This window comes from Panthera leo, chromosome B4 (genome assembly GCF_018350215.1).
Source record: "Panthera leo isolate Ple1 chromosome B4, P.leo_Ple1_pat1.1, whole genome shotgun sequence".
Taxonomy (NCBI): domain Eukaryota; kingdom Metazoa; phylum Chordata; class Mammalia; order Carnivora; family Felidae; genus Panthera; species Panthera leo.
Window position 1 is genome coordinate 60650255 of NC_056685.1, and position 19718 is coordinate 60669972.

General features: G+C 37.0%; 1 protein-coding gene across 2 annotated transcripts in view; it reads left to right on the forward strand.

Moving 5' to 3' along the window:
- The window catches only part of MRPS35 (mitochondrial ribosomal protein S35), a 47391-nt gene that overhangs the window by 26787 nt on the left and 886 nt on the right, over nucleotides 1-19718 (forward strand). The window lies entirely within an intron of this gene.

Here is a 19718-nt window from a genome sequence, read left to right on the forward strand (position 1 = left end):
GTAAGTGATTGTGTGTGAATGTTTAATAATTTTGCCAGCGTGATTTATTTTATAATTTAGATGGTGTTAACCTTTCAAAACAGTCTGTGGCAAGTACTCAATTGAAGGTTTAATGAACTACTAGATAAACTAAGGAGGTATGAAATGTTATAAATAACTTCTGACATTGACAGTGAAGACCTTGAAGCAGATTATGCAGTCCATCTCAGGATCTTACAGAAATCAGATGACTAAACACCTTTAAAATTCAGTTGTGGACTTTGGTTGGAAGATTCAAAATGTTTTACTTTTTTTCTTTTGTTTGACTTTGGCTGAAAGTTATCAAAGTTACGGAATGTAATCATCTATATAATGTAAGAATTGATAATGCATCCTGCTCTTCACATAAACTGCAAAACAAAGCCCCAAACTTTGTAGAAAGGTATTTTAAATATTTATTTCAAATTTTAGTTACCACATAGCCTTTCATATATGCATTTCACTGGCATACATTAGGGGCAATTAGAGGCAATTAATTATTTAAATAGTAGTAAAAACAGTCTTGTGTCTGACTGGATTTATTGAGTTTTAATGTAAGCATACACATATATTTATAAGGAAGGTTTTGCTCTGCTAGAGCATCAACTTACTAATTTTAAGTTGGTAGATAGTATGTTTAGATAACTCTAAGTTTTAAATGCTATTTTTTTTTTTTTTTAATTTTTTTTTAACGTGTATTTATTTTTGAGACAGAGAGAGACAGAGCACGAACGGGGGAGGGTCAGAGAGAGAGGGAGACACAGAACCTGAAACAGGCTCCAGGCTCTGAGCTGTCAGCACAGAGCCCAACGCGGGGCTCGAACTCACATACCGGGAGATCGTGACCTGACCCAAAGTCGGACGCTTAACCGACTGAGCCACCCAGGCGCCCCTTAAATGCTATTTTTTTTAAATTAAAGTAATTTTAAGTATCCATGTAATTTTTTTTTTTTTTTTTTTTTTTTGCTTGCCTAACATAGACATAGGTCTCAATAGCATTTTCTTTCTTTTCTTTTTTTTTTTTTTTTTTTCTATCAATAGCATTTTCTATTAGGAACATGAAGTAATGGAGATAGCTGGAGAAAGAATCACTCTCTTTAGATACTTAAAGGATTTCTTATGAAAGAAGAGTTGGATTTGTTTTTCATGACTTTTAGAGATACAACAAGGTAGAAGTAATAGTGAAACAGACTTTAGTTCACAGAGTACAAACTTTCTAAGAGAGTCATGGAAAGATGGAGTGGGCTACTTTAATAGGTAGAAAATATTCCATCTTTTGGCTACTTAGCAGGGATATGGTGGTAAAAGGATCACTTTCCTTGGATAGGTAGTTGCATTAGATGGCCTTTGGAATCTCCTGCCATCCTTGAGATATTGTAATTCTGTGAACACATGCAGCCATTCTCTAAACCCACAACATTTCCTTCGTATTAACAATAAAACAGTTGTAGCCCAAGAGGATACGTGGAAAATTTAAAAAAATATAAAACTTTGTTGCAAGGTTAGTAAAGAACAAAAAGCTGGTAGCTTTTGTCTTCTTTTGAGGTATTCTAATTATCATAATTCATCCGAATTTTCTAGTTCCTGGCTTCAGGAACAACATCATAATAGCAGTTAATCTCTCTTTCCTGCCAGTTGATTTTATAAATGCCTTTGGCTTGAACTAATTAAGTTCTTTTTTGAACTGGCAACAGGGTTGGATTAGCTGCAGCTCGATGGCTGCTCCTTCAAGAGTTAATCAATAAAAACCACCCAATTTTGAATCTCTTATTTTGCCAGCAGCCTGTAAAATGAATTTGCCCTAAAGGAAATGACAGGCATAAATAAATTCAGTGAAAGTTGACTTACTGGATTCTTTCTGTGGTTCCATGACATAGAATCCAAACAAGTTTGTATTCTGGATTCATGCAAGTAGCCTTTGATCTTTAACGCTAATTACTTTGATGCCAGAATAAGTAGCCACATACATCTATCCTAAACAGACAGAATTAAAGAATTTCTATATTAAACGTGGCTCTTGGTCCTTTCTAAACAAGTGCCATCAGTGAAGAAGCTTTAAGAGAATGCAGATGAGCCGTGAAATTTTGCAAAGCTGGTGGAACAGAATCTTTACTGAATTGAAATTCTTCTTTCCTTCACCAGCATGGAATTCAGACTTGAAATTGATGTTACCACCTGGTGTTTAATCAAATACTTTAGAGAGCCCCCTTTTAATCCATTTCTTTGTTTTTTTTAACTAGTTTCAGAGCATTTAATACCTAAAAAAGGTAAGCTTCTCTTAACTTTCTGGCTTTTTAATTTTTGTGTGGAAGTTACCTCTAAGAGTTGAGAGGAAAGTGGTTGGTAGTTTTATGTAGCACACAATTCAGAAACTTCTCTGAAAAGGTGTTCATCTAGACTTCAGGATAAGGAAGTTACTGTTGTGTGCTATTCAAAGTAGTTTAACTGTGGAAGTATCAAAGTAGACTTCAAAAAACGTAGACTTCCCATGCCATAGACTTCAAGCATGGAGGCTTAGCAATGAATTAAAGGATGGTTATTGCATTGCTGGGAGGTGATAAGAGACTGTCCTTCTGCAGTTCAGAGAAGCAAAGAGAGTTGTAGAAACTGGTTTCAGTAATTCCATATGACACATTGTTGGCATAGGAGTGAATTAAGTTTTATCCTTTGGAACTGTGCAGACCTGCTATGTGGCTGTTAATATTAATACAAAAATGAAGAAATACTTATCTTAGGATTTTGAATTCATTGATTCCCAATTTTTGTACATAGCTTACCTTTAACTTAACAGAGATTTCATATAGGTAATCAGATCTGTGTCATGTTGTATTTGAATGTTTTGAACAAGTGTCCTACTCAGCATTCTGATAGTAGCTGATAATGACAAAACTTCCTAAATTTTAACTTTGTTGCATGATATTCTTTAAACCTTCCGCAAGTAATTTGACTAGGAAGTGCTTGAATAAAGTATTTTGCAAAACGATTTGCAGAAAAGATAGACCAAGACATTGGGGGAAGAAAAAAGCACTTCTTTTAGAAAATGTAGAGATCTAAAATCAAATTCCAAGAGTTTTTAAATGTTTGGATATTTAATTACTAATAGTTCCTTTTTTAAATTAGAGGGTTGTTTTTTTTTTTTTTTTTTGAGTTTTTGACTTACTTGGATTTCATGGTAGTCTTATTGCCAGTCAAAAATACATCTAGGTTTGTAATAAATTGATTCTGAAAAGTCGTGTAACAAAAACTTCCAAGTCAGATAATTTTACACTCAATAAGAGTTCATTCTTAAAATTTTTTTTTAATGTTTATTCATTTTTAAGAAACAGAGAACAGAGCATTAGTGGGGGAGGAGCAGAGAGAGAGGGAGACAGAATCCAAAGCAGGCTTCAGGCTCTGAGCTGTCAGCACAGAGCCCAACATGGGTCTTGAACTCTCTGATGCCAAGGTCATGACCTGAGTTATAAAGTCAGACACTCAACCGACTGAGCCACCCAGGTGCCCCAATAAGAGTTCATTTTTATGTATTTATTATTTTTTAATGTTTATTTATTTTTCAGAGCGAGAGAGAGCACAAGCAGGGGAGGGTCAGAGAGAGAAGGAGACACAGAATCTGAAACAGAGAGAGAAAGAGCACAAGCGGAGGTGGGGGGGGGTGTCAGAGAGAGAGGGAGACACAGAATCTGAAGCAGGCTCCAGGTTCTGAGCTGTCAGCACAGAGCCCAACATGGGGCTTGAACCCATGAACTGGGTTAGATCATGACCTGAGCCAAAGTCGGTCGCTTAAGCAACTGAGCCACCCAGGCACCTCAGGAGTTCATGTTTAAAGGGGACCTTACTGCAAATATTTCTGATAAAATGAAGAGTCTTTTTGTAACTCCATATTCTCCATTCAGTCTGTTTGGTTTATGAGTTCACTGTGATTGCATGTGCCCACAAACATATACATTTCCAGGTTATATTAGAGAATGCTTGAATGTTTATTATGTTGTTTACTCTTTCTTGCATTCAACAGTGATCTTGTTCTTGTGTACAAGATACAGTGACAGGTATTGGTAGGACTATGAAAATGAAAGAGCCTCTGCCTAATCTAGGTACCTTTATTTCTGGAGAGAACCAGTGCCTGAAATGTCACCTGTTTCACTGGATAATGGAAGTAGGAACACAGTGCTGTGAGAGGCACTGACAAGGATTAATTCTCCCTGGAAGCTTTCCAAGAAGTCGTGACTGGTTTTGGAAGAAGAGTAGGAGTGTGCAGCAGAGAAGTAGGCAAAGGACGCTGCCTTGTGGATGTAGAGAGCAGGCAGAAGTTTGGTGTGGCCAGGATGTAAGACTGACAGTGCAGAGGTAGGGGATGAGGCGAAAAAAACCAAGTCAGAGCCAGATTGTGGACTGGTTGTATAGTCTATTTACAGAGTATAGATTTGTATCCAGAGGGCAAAATGGAGCATTTTACTAGTTGTTTGAAAAGGTACCTGTTTCACTTTTTTACTGTTTTTGAAATAGTAAACCATCCATGTAGCAAATGTTAAGTGTGCTTTCATTAAAATGAACTGGTTATTGATTGATGGGCAAATGTTTACTGGTTGCCTGTTATTGCTCGGTGTTTTTGGATATGGAGGTTAATATATAAGGGGGAAACTGTCTTTTCCACTGAGGAACATTAGTAGAAACAAGTTGGTTTAGTAATAAATATTACAAAAGTGTTGGATAGTTTACAATTTAATTATTAATGTTTCTCTTTATTTCTTATATATCCTTCAAGGCTTTAATTGATATGTGCTTTGAGCCTGGTTTTTTTTTTTTTAATTAAGATATTATTGACATAAAACGTTATATAATAGGTATATAACAATGCTTCAATACGTGTATATGTGTATGTATGTACATCTATATACTACATACATATATGCTGTATATATATACATATACTGTATATACACACACACACATATATGCCATATATATATATATATATATATATATATATATATATACATACACATATATATATAGAAAGAGAGAGAGAAACAATCACCACAATATGTCTAGTTAACATTCATCACTACACACAATAGTTACAAATTTTTTTCTTCTGATGAGAACTTTTGAATTTTACTGTCTTAGCAATAGTACAGTATTATTGACTGTAGTCACCATGATGTATGTTAACATCCCCATGATTTACTTTATAAATGGAAGTTTGTACCTTTTGACCATCTTCACTCATTTTGCCCACCCCAACCTCTGGCAACCACCAATCTGTTCTGTTTCTATGAGTTCGGGTGTTTTAGAGTCCACATATAAGTGAGATCATATGGTATTTATCTTTCTCTAACTTACTTCACTTAGCGTAATGCCTTCAAGGTCCATTCATGTTGTCACAAATACCAAGATTTCCTTCTTTTTTTTTTATCACTGAGTAATATTCCATAATGTGTGTGTATGTATATTCACACACACACACACACACACACACTCACCTCTTTATCCATTTAACCATCAGTGAACACTTAGGTTATTTCCATGTCTCGGCATTGTAAATAATGTTGCAGTGAACATGAGGGTGCAGATATCTTTTCAGGTTAATGTCTCATTTTCTTTGGATAAATACCCAGAAGTGGAATTCCTGGATCTTATGGTGTTTCTGTTTTTAATTTCTTGAGGAACCTCCATACTGTTTTCCACAGTGGCTGTATCATTTTACATTCCCAGCAGTGCTCCAGGGTTCCCTTTTCTCCACATCCTTGCCAATACATGTTATTTCTTATCTTTTTGATAATAGCCATTTTAACAGGTGTGAAGTGATATCTTGTGGTTTTGATTTGCTATTTCCCTGATGATGACTGATATGGAGTGTCTTTTCATGTGTATGTTGGCCATCTGTATGTCTTTGGGAAAATGGCTATTCAGATCTTCTGCTCATTTTTAAATTGTATTGTTTGGGGTTTTTTTGTTTGTGTGAGTTATGAGTTCCTTATATACTTTGGATATTAACTCATCAGGTATATTTGAGCCTCTTTGTATAACTCCTATTTTGCATAAATAGCATGTTATACTGTCTTATTTTCTATATTGGTTACTAGGCCCTTGACTATAGACAGTGTCTTAGTCCCTGTTCCATGGACAGTTTTCCATGTATGTTTTTGTTCCATGTATGTTTTGTTTTTCTAACTAATCATAAGGTCCCCATTAGCATATATAATCTTACTGTATTTTGTTTTTCAGAGTATCTAGGTCAGTGCTAGATAAAAACACTAAATGTTTAATAACAGCTGTCCATTTGGGATTTCTATAGATTTTTGAAGTAGAAGGTTTTCAACTTGAAAAGTGAGGTGACAAAGTAGCAAACTCCCTTTTTAGTAATATAAAATGTAGCATACTTGGTAGATATTAGGAATAATTAGCTTACTGGAATAGCTTAATAATGACCTATTAATAAAATTATTAATAATCAACAATCATAATTGTGCCCAGTTTGTAAGAAATATCTTTGCAACAGTTTGATGTCGTATGATTTGCGTTATGTGTAGATCAAGTTTGTTTTCCATTTGATCATGTTTATTCAGATATTTAAAAAGTATTCTTGGTGCACCTGGGTGGCTCAGTCAGTTAAGCCTCCAACTCTTGATTTTGACTTGGATTATGATTGCACACTCCAAGAGATCGAGCCCCAAGTTGGACTCTGGGCTGACTGTGCAGAGCCTGCTTGGGATTGTCTCTGTCCCTCTCTGTCCCTCCCTCTCTCGCTATCTCTCTCTCAAATGAATAAACGTTTTGTTTTTATTTTTCACTGTTTTTGGAAGTTCTCTACAAATTTTGTTCTCTACAGAAGTTTATTTTCTGATGCTGATTTATATTTGACAATGTTAATATAATTCATTTTCTAGAAGAATATTGGTAACTCCTAACAAGGTGCATCTCTTTAGTGTGAAATGTATTTATGCATAAGCTTCTATGTAATCTAATTATGAATAAACTAATAATACAGTGTTTATTAAAGAAAAAATAAACACATTAATGGAATTCCCATGATCAGTCTGATCACTTGTCGTAGACCAGTAATAGTAAGTAGTACTTACTTGCTACCTGTTCCTTGATTCCAGACAAATAGCACATCTGGCTTTTGTTTTATTTGTTTTATTTTTTTAATGTTTATTTTTGAGAGAGAGAGAGACAAAATGTGAGTGGGGTAGAGGCAGAGAGAGAGGGAGACACAGAATCTGAAGCAGGGTCCAGGCTCCAAGCTGTCAGCACAGAGCCTGATGTGGGACTCGAACTCATGAACCACAAGATCATGACCTGACCTGAAGTTGGACGCTTAACCAACTGAGCCACCCAGGTGCCCCCTGGCCTTTGTTTTAAAAGAAATTTTTAGTGTTGCTCTGAGAGTCATCTGTGTCTCTGTCTCTGACTTTCTTTTTTACCTCCATGCTGTTCCACATGATCACCTTGGATGAAAATAAACCAAAAAGAGGGTGAGCGGTGGGAGAGGAGCTCCATTTTTAAAAAGTGCTTTAAAATACTGTCATTTTTCTTAACACAAAAGTGTTTACTGTGTCCACCCAGTTTAAATTAGTACTAACTTTAAAGATCAGGAACCAGATTTATCTATTACAACCTCTTCATTATATCAATTGAGAAATTAAGATTTAGAGGAGAGCTATGTACTTTGCTCAAGGTTACAGAGTTTATTAGCTGAAGGACTCAGATTTGAACTGCAGTTTCAAAGTTTCATATTCTTCCCATGGTATATTATTTAGTGTAGTTCATCTTTGACTTCCATTAAAAATACTGTGAAATAAGAGATGAAATCAAACCTGAACTTTAGCTGCTTGTTTACTGTCTTCTCAAACTGAACAGTTGACCATTGAAAATTTATCTCCATAACCTGTTTTCAGCTGGGGGTTGTATGAGACTCCCCTGCAAAGCTTTTTTAAACTAGAGATGTATGAACTCTGTGGAATTAAAATCTCTAGTGCAGAGACTCAGGAGGGTTTCTTCCATTTTAAAGACTCAACATGTGATTCTGATGTAAGTTCTGATTGTGAATAATTTCCCCAATCTTTGAGTCTTTCTAATAAAGAAACTAATTGGAGGGCTGGCATATCTCTTTAAAGACAATTTTTGTACATGTATCAAGTATCAGAGCTGAGGGTGGGGATCAGAATTAGAATGAGAAGGGCAAGAAAATGGAGGGATTTGTCTGTGATATAAACACAGACCTTTTTTTTCACTTGACGTGGTAGGCAGTAGGCCGCTGTTCTGGATTCTTGGGTAGGATGATGATACAATCAAGGGGACACTTCTCAGATCTCTTTGCCTTCAGGTAAGACTTCATATTATATCCATTAAAATTATTTTCTCCTCTTGATCCCTGCTGCTTCCACCCTATATAGGTCTTTCACTCTAATAGCCTTATTGATTTTCCCATCTCATTCATCTTCCAGGTTGCTGTTCGAGTAATTGCTCTAAAAAGCAAGTCTGTTGTATCATATTCCTTAATAAAATCCTTCAGTGGTTCCCTATTACCCAGGATAAAATCTAAACTACTTAGGCTGTCTATCCACAGCAGTTGGCCACCTCATTACTAGTTACTCAGGAAATGTAGGTTATGTATTCTATATCTCAGCCATAATGAACATAATATATTCTTTTATAACTTTGCACATGCTGTTCTCTCTGCTTATGATCCCTTTTTCAAATTGATCAACCTTGCAAATTCATATGAATCTTTTTTTTTTTTTTTATTTTTTTTTTAACGTTTTTATTTATTTTTGAGACAGAGAGAGACAGAGCATGAACGGGGCAGGGGCAGAGAGAGAGGGAGACACAGAATCGGAAGCAGGCTCCAGGCTCTGAGCCAACAGCCCAGAGCCCGACGCGGGGCTCGAACTCACGGACCGTGAGATCGTGACCTGAGCTGAAGTCGGATGCTTAACCGACTGAGCCACCCAGGCGCCCCCATATGAATCTTTTAATACACTTCATACCTGTCTTAGAAGTTGTCTGTGCATCCTTTTTCCCTCCTCCCATTAGCATTACCCTTACTACTTTTACAGTAATTGTCCATATCCATGTCTGGCTGACCCTGTTAGACTGTGAGACCACTGAGGGCAAGGACTATACATTTCATCCATCTTCATATTCCCAACCTCTAGTACAATGTCTGGCAAAACAGCATTTGTTAAATTTTTTAAAAACCAATCTGAATTAAATTGAATTCCTTGACATATTCATCACTTAAACATTTAGCTGTGGTAACTGAAAGAATTGGCAGTATTTTTTTTTTATCCATTATGGATATTTTGCCTCTTCTTATTTTTTATGATTTTCAAATAACTTGGATTTTTTTTAATGGTTAAACTGTTTTCCCTCATATTGCACAATGCCTTACTTGTAATCATGAGAAGTGGAATATTACTATGATTCATGTCCTAGGCAAAGGGAGTTGTAAATAAGATGGTAGAAGGTGACAAATTTGTGTATTTAGTGGAACAGATATTTCTTTGCCTTCTATTACCTCAGAATATACTGACCATTGCATGAATGCAGTGTTTTTCTTTGTATTGAACTTATGCTTACAAGGGGAGAAAAGGTAACAGGTTCCATTAAATTATTCTTTTATTCTTTATATTCTTTTTTGCCATGTCTCTCTGTTCCTTGGAACATGTTGTTCTACCACTAACAAGATTTGGGCAAATTATTTAATTGCTCTGAACTTCAGTTTTTGGTCCGTAAAACAGATAGTAATAGTACTGCCTCACAAAGAGTTGGGGTAGAAGTTAAGTGAATTCATCTATGGAAGGTGCTGACATACATAGTGAGTATTCTAAACTGAGTGTTCTATTCAGACTCGTCCCGTGCTACTTTCCTCACCTTGGCCTTCATTCAGTTCCCTGAATGCACTGAGCTCTTTCGTACCTCCAGGCCTCTGTGGAGACTGTTTTCTCTGCTGGGATGACAGTCTTTATCTGACTGGCTCCTACTCAACTCCAGGCTTCCGGCTACCCTGGCAGTTCCAGTACAGCACGGTGTGTGCCTGGCACAGTAGTTGTGCAGTAAATATTTATTGAGTGAGTGAATAATTGGGCCACTTGTGGAAAAGAGAACAGATCGTGTGGAATGGAAGGTTGCTTCCTCTAGGATGATAGTCTGAACGGGTTCTCTCACTGTAGGAAGGGAAGAAGAGAGAGCCCACATATATGTATATGTATTATATGCACACTTATAAATTAGTTGCTAAAATTATAACTGTTTAATGGCTGAAGAATTAAAATAGGAGTCTACAGGTTAATCACACTCTTTGCCTAAATGGTGATCAGTTCAAGCTTAGTGGTGTTTTTCATTGCTGCCCAGTAATTTGAATATGCTATTATTTTTCTTTTCTTTTCTTTTCTTTTCTTTTCTTTTCTTTTTCTTTTCTTTTCTTTTCTTTTCTTTTCTTTTCTTTTCTTTTTTAATGTTTATTTATTTTAGAGACAGAGTGTGAGCGGGGGAGGCACAGAGAGAGAGGGAGACACAGACTCTGAAGCAGACTCCAGGCTCCGAGCTGTCAGCACAGAGACCGATGTGGGGCTTGAACTCACGAACCTTGAGATCATGACCTGAGCTGAAGTCAAACGCTTAACCGACTGAGCCACCCAGGCGCCCCTTGAATATGCTGTTGTTTCTACTTTAAAATTAATGCACTTCAACTACACTTCAAAAAAAGAAACTCTCAAAAAAAAAAAACCTCTTAAACAACCGCCTACTTCAATTTTGGGTATGATTTTAGAAGCTAAAACTTGGGCAGCGAATTATAAGCAAAGGTACAAAATTGTAAATAAAATTGAACCATAGCAGTGTTTTTAAAAATGGATATAGGACAAGCACTGAGTGTCACCAGTATTGATTAGTTTCTTTAGGTGGTAGAATTATGAATGATTTTTATCCTTTTATTTATTTTTTTAAATATTTATTTATTTTGAGAGGCAGGGGTTCAGGGAGAGAGAGGGGGAGAGAGTATCCTATGCAGGGTCCACACTGTAGATGGAGAGCTTGATGCAAGGCCCATTAAGACCTGTGACCTGAGCCTAAATCAAGAATTGGATGCTCTACTGACTGAGCCATGCAGGTACCCTGATTTTTTTCCTTTTAATACTACACCAGAATTCACTTCTTGGTTACTATCCCTCTAGGATTAACCCTGTATTTTTAGAGGACCTTAATGTAGCATTGGACTTTTTGCATAAAGACAGTGAAGTTAAAAAATCTTTTGTTTTTGTGGTTTTGTGTTTTTTTTTTTTTTAAAGGAAACTATTCCCAAAAGGCCATTTGAAGTCACATAAATGTAAAAGCCTTATTTCACAATTGCCATTTTTAGATATAACATCTTGGAAAGATACTGCTTATTTACAAAGAATACCGAGCCTCTTTAAGTATAAAGTTTCTGACTGTGATGTGCCATGTTTCTAGAAATGTCTACTTTATATTTCAGTCCAAATCAATTAAATTTGTTTCCTCAGTTTTGTCCTTACCCCCTTTTACCTCATTCTGTACATTCTCCCAGGTGCTATAAAGTATCTTGTATATGCTGACAACTCTGAACTCTATCCTCAAGCCTCTCTCCTGAGCATCCTGTGTTATTTGACACCTCCTTGTTGTAAGTCATAGAAACTCACTCAGGCCAGCCTAAGCAGAAGATAGAAGGGCAAGGATGCTACAAGATCTCAGGAATGGGCAAGAACAGAAACTAGGAGTGTGAGGGCTTTTATTCTTTGGACTCTGTTACTTTATAGGCAACTGCCTTACTCTTTTCTCTCCCGAGACTGATTTCTTCTCCTCCAGTCTGTATGTCAGAAAACATGACCTTGACTATTTCAGGATTTATAGGACTAGTCACCCCCAGGGGAGAGGGGGAGACAAGGGAAGAGCGAGCAAAACTAATACAACTAAACTTAAAATTAAATTATGTCCTTGGACTCATCCTGCAGAGAAGGGACTCTGCTTCAGTCAGGTATTACTCGGTAACTGGCCAGATAGGCAGGATGATACCAGGGAAACGTACCTGTCTGGGGCCAGTAATTTGTACAGAAGGAATTGCCCCTTGGTAGAGTGAATGAATTTAATGAATGAATGAACTGACCTAGATTAGGTGCTCATGAATTAAAACACCACAATAATGTTATTGTGGTTATGATTTTTTAAATGACCCCTTTTTTTAAAAAAAAAAAAAAGAACTTGGGCCACCTGGGTGGCTCAGTCGGTTAGGCATCCGACTTTGGCTCAGGTCATGATCTCGCGGTTCGTGAGTTCGAGCCCCGCGTCAGGCTCTGTGCTGACAGCTCGGAGCCTGGAGCCTGCTTCAGATTCTGTGTCTCCCTCTCTCTGACCCTCCCCTGTTCATGCTCTGTCTCTCTCTGTCTCAAAAATAAATAAACATTAAAAAAAAAATTAAAAAAAGAACAATACCAATATATTATGGATGAAATGATATAAAGTCTGGAATGACCTTCATAATAATTCAGTGAGGGCGTGGTAAGGGGGCAGTGGATAGAGGCTTATATGAAACTGGACTGCTATGCATTGATTGTTGAAACTGGGTGATGGGTACATGAGAGTTTATAGTGCTGTCCTCTCTACTTTTATATGCATTAGAAATTTTCTGTAATAGACTCCTTTAAATCACAAAAACAAAGTGTATTTAGCCTCATAGAAAATGATTATAGGTTGAATTTTGTTTCAGTATCAGTAGTATTGCATTTGAATAATGAGGTATTTTTTGGCTTTGCCAGCCCTATTTTTATTTCACCGGAAGGGGTGTTTCAGTAGATGCCTATTAGGAACAAGCATATGTACCCCTTTTCTAAAATATTTGGATATGAAAACATTAGTTTTTAGCTAAGATGCCTGGAGACATCCAGCTCTGCCTAGTACTGTCTAGCACATAGTAGGTTCTTAGGAAATGTTTTTTGAAAGAGTGCCCAGAAGCAGTCACAACCCAAAAGGGAGCTTTGTCTGTTGAGCTTTTTTCTTGCAGTTTATTTGGTGAAGTCTTTGGGGGCGGGGGGGCGGGTGGTGTTTGTTTGTTGTGGTTTTTTTCTGTAGCCTTTTCCATCCTTTGAATTCTGCTGATTGTATCACCATAGTGTAATTTTTTAAGTTTATAGTTGCATCTAGAGGCTTAACCAAATTCTATTTTGATTTTTTTTTTTTTTTTTTACTACTGTATAATTAGTATTGTGTTCTTCCACCAGGAAGTGCATGGTTATCTGATTGTCTCTCTTTTTTTGAATTTAGCACTGTAGCTTTTTTAAGTTAAAACTTATAGAAAAATTGTAAGTTTTTGATAGTGAAAACTATAGGTTTTTAAATAAATTATTTCAGATCACTGATCCAGACTAAATTTCCCAAGGTCTGTTACTACAAACTTAAAAAAAGAAGTTTTAAATTTTATTCATATAAGACATTGTCTTAGTCCATTTGGGCTCCTGTAACAATACCACAGACTAGTCTGCTTATAAACAACAGAAATGTGTTTTCTGCAGTTGTGAAGGCTGAGATGCCCAAGATCAAGGCATTGGCAGATTTGGTGTATAGTGAAGGTTTAAACGACTTTCTTGCTATGTTCTCTTGTGGCAGAAGGGGCAGGGCTTTCTCTGGACATTAAACCCCATTTATAAGGGCTCCACCCTCAAGACCTAAATACCTCCCTAAGACCCTACCTCCAATACCAGGACTTTGGGAGTACTATTTCAACAAGAATTTGGGGGGGCGGGGATACAAGCATTAAGTCTATAAAAAAAAAATATGAGTTGTCCTCCCAGGTTTAGATTTGTTGGAACTTGTTAAGTAGAATCACTGGGAATCGGAGTTGATTAGTAAAATATAAAAAAGATTTCAGAATCTCATAGTTATAATTCCATAGTACAGAACTGATATATATAACAATATAGTTTTCTTTTGTTCTGTTTCTGCATTCACTAATTCTGACTTCTGCTGTATCTTAGACTCCTTTTAACTCCATCCAGTGATTTATTAATTTTAGATACTGTGTTTTTCAATTCTAAATGTTCATTTAATTGTTCATCTTTTATGGATACCAATTCTATGCTAAAATTCTTCATTATTTAATTCATGTTGGTTATCTTCTCCCTTTTTTTCTTTAACACATTAATTCTTAGTTATTGTAAAGTTCCTGTCTGCTAATTTCATTATCTTGATCATCTGGAGTTCTTCTGCTATTGTTTGTTTTCCCTTGGTTATTAATTACTTTTTTCTTCAGATGTTTCAAATGTCTAGTAACTTTCTTGTATGCTAGATGTTGTGTGTGAAAGACTCATAAAAGCTCCCAATTGCTGTCAACCATCAGAATTTCTTCCTTTTTTTTTTTTTTTTAATTTATTTTTGAAAGAGAGAGTGAGTGCGCATGAGCGGGGAAGGGGCAGAGAGACAGAGGGAGACATAGATTCTGAAGCAGGCTCCAGGCTCTGAGCTTTCAGCACAGAGCCCAATGTGGCTCAAACCCACCAACAGTGAGATCATGACCTGAGCCGAGGTCGAATGCTTAACCAACTGAGCCACCCAGGCGCCCCCCTCCTTTTTCTCTTAGGCAGAGAGGGTCAGGGGTTTATCATTTTAATCCAGTCATGATTCAGGTAGACCAAGGCTGGGCTTGAGTTTTGTAAGATTTAGTGCAGCTCTGATTTGTTCCTTTTCCTTAGGCATAACCTTCAAGGCTTTTGATTAGGAACTTGGTGAGTCAGCTTCCACATCTCTGAAAATCTACTGAAGAGTCCTTTGTGCTGTACAGAAATTTTGAGCTTAGCTTGGTAGCCTCTAATCTTGCAGCAAAATCTAGCAGATGTTTTGAAAGGGAGATTGGTTGTGTGTTTACAACAGGACTTCCTCCTTCTAGTGGGACTTTGTGTCTTACACACTAGGAAATTAATGGTGGATTTCACACTGCTTTTTAGAAGCCTGATTCTGACTCCCCACCCATAAGTAGCCCCAGAACTAAAACCAGTCATGTTTGGGGCTCTTCGTTTCTGATCTGTTATAAGAGCCCTGGATAACAGGTCAAACCTCACTTGTTTCATTTCCCAACTAAAATCCTTCTCTATGAGCCAAGTGCCAGTCTTGTACAGAATTGGAAAATGCCTTCAGGAAAGAAAGTGGGGATTTTCAGAAGAATCCTTCTCATACCTTTGCAGCCTGGAATTCACATTCATCTAGTCATTACTGATTCTGTAACTCTCTGATATCTTTAAGATATTGGAGGGTGGGTGGTCAGTTACAGTTGACCCTTGAATAATGCAGGGGTTAGAGATGCCAACCCCCCATTTGTTAAAAATCTAGGTGTGTAACGTTTGACCCACCGAAAACTTAACTACTAATAGCCTATTGTCAGAAGCCTGGCTGATAATAAGGTTGATTAACACATATTTTGTATGTTATATGTATTGTATACTGTATTTTTATAATCAAGTAAGCTGGAGAAAAAATGTTGTTAAGAAAACTGTAAGGAAAAGAAAATACATTTATAGTCCTGTGCTGTATCAAAAAAAAAAAAAAAAAAAAAAAAAAATCTGTGGACCCATGCAGTTGAAACCCATGTTGTTCAAGGCAAGTACAGTTGTAGCTAGTTATAGCTAGACTGGAAGCATTATGTGATCTTTTACATCCTGTTTGAAAGTGGAAATCATAATGTAAGATTAAAAGATAATTTTAAGGGTTCCCCCCCAAGGATTTTATGTTTATGCCTCTTAGAAATGAAAAACTATTCTAAAGTGATAAGCATTATGGGCAGCATTATTATTTTTATGTCATTGACAAAGATAAGAAGATTGGAATAGGTTCTTTTTTTTTTTTTTTTTAATGTTTATTTATTTTTGAGAGACAGAGAGACAGGGAATGAGCAGGGGAGGAACAGAGAGAGAGGGAGACACAGAATCTGAAGCAGGCTCCAGGCTCTGAGCTGTCAGCACAGAACCCAGCACAGGGCTTGAACCCACAAACCGCGAGATCATGACCTGAGACAAATTCAGTTGCTTAACCGACTGAGCCACTCAGGCGCCCCTGGAATAGCTTCTTAATATATCATTTATAGACCACCATCTCTTCCAGTTAGTTCTGTTCTCTTCACCAACAAGCTCCATTTGGTTGACACTCATCTGTGAAAACTTCTGTATTAATGACTAGAAAAGATTTCTTCCCTCATAAGGTAAATATATTGATAATGATTAGCTTTTATTTTTCCTGCTTGAAAAACAGACATTCTAAAGATGTAAAGATCTTTTCTTACATTTAATGTAGGACTTCAAAGAACTAGGTGTCCTTTTCTTGACACAAGTGCTATTTTGTGCACGTGTGCATGTATACTTTCTAATCTACATCTGGTTAGACATAAAAAGCCTATACCCAAAGGAGACTGCAGGAAAATTGGAGATAACTCAGTTATTTTTAAGAACGGGCAGTGAACTGAGAAATTTAAATCTAATCAGTGATATGTTTGTCAGAAAGACAGTAACAAGCATCAGGAAGAACATTACCTTTATATCAGTGATAAGAAGTAAAGACCTCTTGTTTAACTGTTTTATCTAAATGTCATAAAAATCAATGATTTTGTTAGTGGGGATAACTGCAGAACATTTGGACAATTGCATCTGTGTTTATATTTACCTTGAAAGTTTCGATTTACTGTTTGATAGGAATAGTGATGCTGTTGACATAGAAACATATTTTGCAGGTAGTCTAATAAGGTTTGAATCCCACTCTTCTTCTGTGTTATTAGTAGCAAGCATTTATTTAGTGTTTACTCTGAGCCAGGTGCTCTAAGTGCATGGATATTCCTTACCTCTTTTAATCAGCAGAACAGCCCTTGGAGTCAGTTCTTACAGAAATGCCAGCTTGTCAGCATAGTAAGTAGTGAAGCTGGGATTTAAACTCAGTTGGGTAAAACACCAAAACCCATATTAAATATAGTATCAATACCACCTCCCTGTGTGACCTTGAGCAAATCACAGATATACATCCCCTAATTCTGAAGCCCTAAAAGCTTTGGAAATTGTTAATCTTTTTATAACTTACTTGGTGGCAAAATGAGACGTCAGTGGATGAAAAGCTATCTGTAGCCTTTGTTTATCCCATTTATTGTGAATATTCAGACATGGTAATGTATTTGCTTTAGGGAGTGTTGCCATAGACCTTCTCTGGAAGTGTTACAAAATATATGGTATGTGCACCATACTAACTTTCTAAAGTAGGAACAATTCTGAAATCTGAAACATTCTCAAGTGGCTGTGGCCCCCTATTTAACGTCCATAATATTTAGTTTTCTTATCTGTAGAGATGTTAACACCTAACCTAGTAGGTTTTAATAAGAATTATATGAAATAATTATGTAAGTCTTTAGGCTCAGTGGTATATAATAAGTATTAAATTTATTGGTATCGTGGGGCACCTGGGTGGCTCAGTCGGTTGAGCGTCCGACTTCAGCTTAGGTCATGATCTCGCAGTCTGTGAGTTTCAGCCCTGTGTTGGGCTCTGTGCTGGTAGCTCAGAGCCTGGAACCTGCTTCGGATTCTGTGTCTCCCTCTCTCTCTCTGCCCCTCCCCTGTTCATGCTCTGTCTCTCTCTCTCTGTCTCTCTCTCTCTGTCAAAAATAAATAAACATTAAAAAAAATTAATTAAATTTATTGGTATCGTTACTGTCATTATCTTGGAATTTATTGTCAGCTGTTGCAGAGTTTGGATCCTGAAGTTAGAATTGTCGAGAACATGAGCTCAGCTTGCAGCTGAAGCCTGACACTGCATCGTGTCTGTACAGGATTAGTAGGAAGCCATGTCTTTTCCAGAATGTAGTTACTTTCACTTACCAGTTTAAACAGTAGTAATTTCCTCCTGTAAGTGTACGTTATCCCTTAGTGCAGATTTCCTAACCTCGTTTGTGTCATTACACACTTAGAAAATTCTTTCCTGAGATATGAGGGAGGAGGGCGCTTGGGACTGCTCCTGCTACTCCAGGCTCACCTGGCCACCTGAGAGCAGAAGGAATCTGCGTCCTGGGACACCTGTAACACTCCTTGGCAAAGCACTGTAGAATTGCGTAGACCAGATGTAAGGGGAAGAGAAATGAAATGTTGGAAATTACTAGTGGATTTGCATTGGGTTCCTCTTCTGTTTAAGCATCTATTTCAAAGTAGTTAAGAAAATCCACATAAACCTAGGTGAAATTTATAATTTCTAAAATAGTTAATCTCTTAATTGCTTGTCTTCTCTCAGTCAAGAATGAAGTAGATTAAGAATTTAAAAAAAGAATGAGGTAGATTGACTTTTATTTAATGCTTCTATATAATGTATTTGCTGGCATCTTAAATATACTTCATTTGTAATCTAGAATTATGAAGAAACTATAACATTGTCTTAGCATTTGAAGCACTTCCAAGAGTAGATAGGACCAATGATACATTTAATTTGGGGCATTTGTTTTTGTTTTTGTTTTTTTTTAAGGGGCTGACATTTATATTTCTTCCCCAAATATTACAGTAAAAATCAGGTGGGGTAGGATAATTTTGTCAATTTTCTGATGAATGTAAAATTCAGAGTTTGACTGTAAGAAGTTACTTGCAACAGGCTTGTACACACAGGCCACAAGAAGTTGTTTCACATCATCCCTCCCCCTCAGCCAAGCTGACAGCCTCACTATCAGATAAAAAAGGGATAAAGAGTTGATTCTCAACCAGATCAGAACATCAATTGACACATTACCCTCAGCCATAAATTCAGGATGGTGGGGGCGGGGGGCGGGGAACAGTATAGGGAGCTGCCAGAACAGATACCCCACTTCGGCTAAGGGATTTGAGGGTGACTGGTTTCTCTTAAACGAAAGGGCCCTCCCTTTTGAAGGATTAAAGGAGTATTTCTTTTTCTTGTGTTTCTCTGTGACGGAGGAGACTCTTTTCCTGGCCTTCAGTGACCCGAATGGGGTTAGCTGAGTCTATGGCGTCCCCAGTGGCCTGTTTGCATTTGGCGGGGCTCCTCCTTACCAACCTTTGAGGGACAAATTTCCAGTGCTCTTCTCTCTTTTCCTGGACGCTCACAGTGAGGTTGGGACGGGAGGCAGGTGTGAGTGGAAACAGTCTCCTTGGTACCCACTTAATTCTGGAGAGACTTGGAGCTCTGCCTGCTCAAATTGGGGGCTTTTTCAAGAGGAGTTTTCAAAGATAAAATATTTCTGACAGCCTTACAAATCTGTCTTTCTTTTAATCCTTCAAAAATATTATAATTTGGGGGGTTTACCACCTTCTGAAGTTATAAGAACATTGGATGATTCTATAATTGCATATAGCCAGAATATGTTGTGTGTTAATTTGGGAAGAATGTGGCTGGCTTTCAGCACTTCTTTGAACCAAGGCATATTATTTATTAGCTGCGTTTCTTGATTTTTCCCAGAATGTTACATCTTCATCTAAATCATAAACCTGAATTATATTGCTACAAAACCTAACTGTTGCCTAGAATAGTGTGGTAATAATTTTTGTAAGAAAAAAACAAGCAGTAACAATTGTTTCCTTTATTGGAACAGAAAATAAAGCTAGTAACAAAATTCCAGATTATATGAAGTCATTATGACTAAAAATCATGTATTACATGTGTATTTTATATTTTTTATTTTATCATAACAATTGGTCTTCCTTGTCATCCCCACAGGCATGTTACAA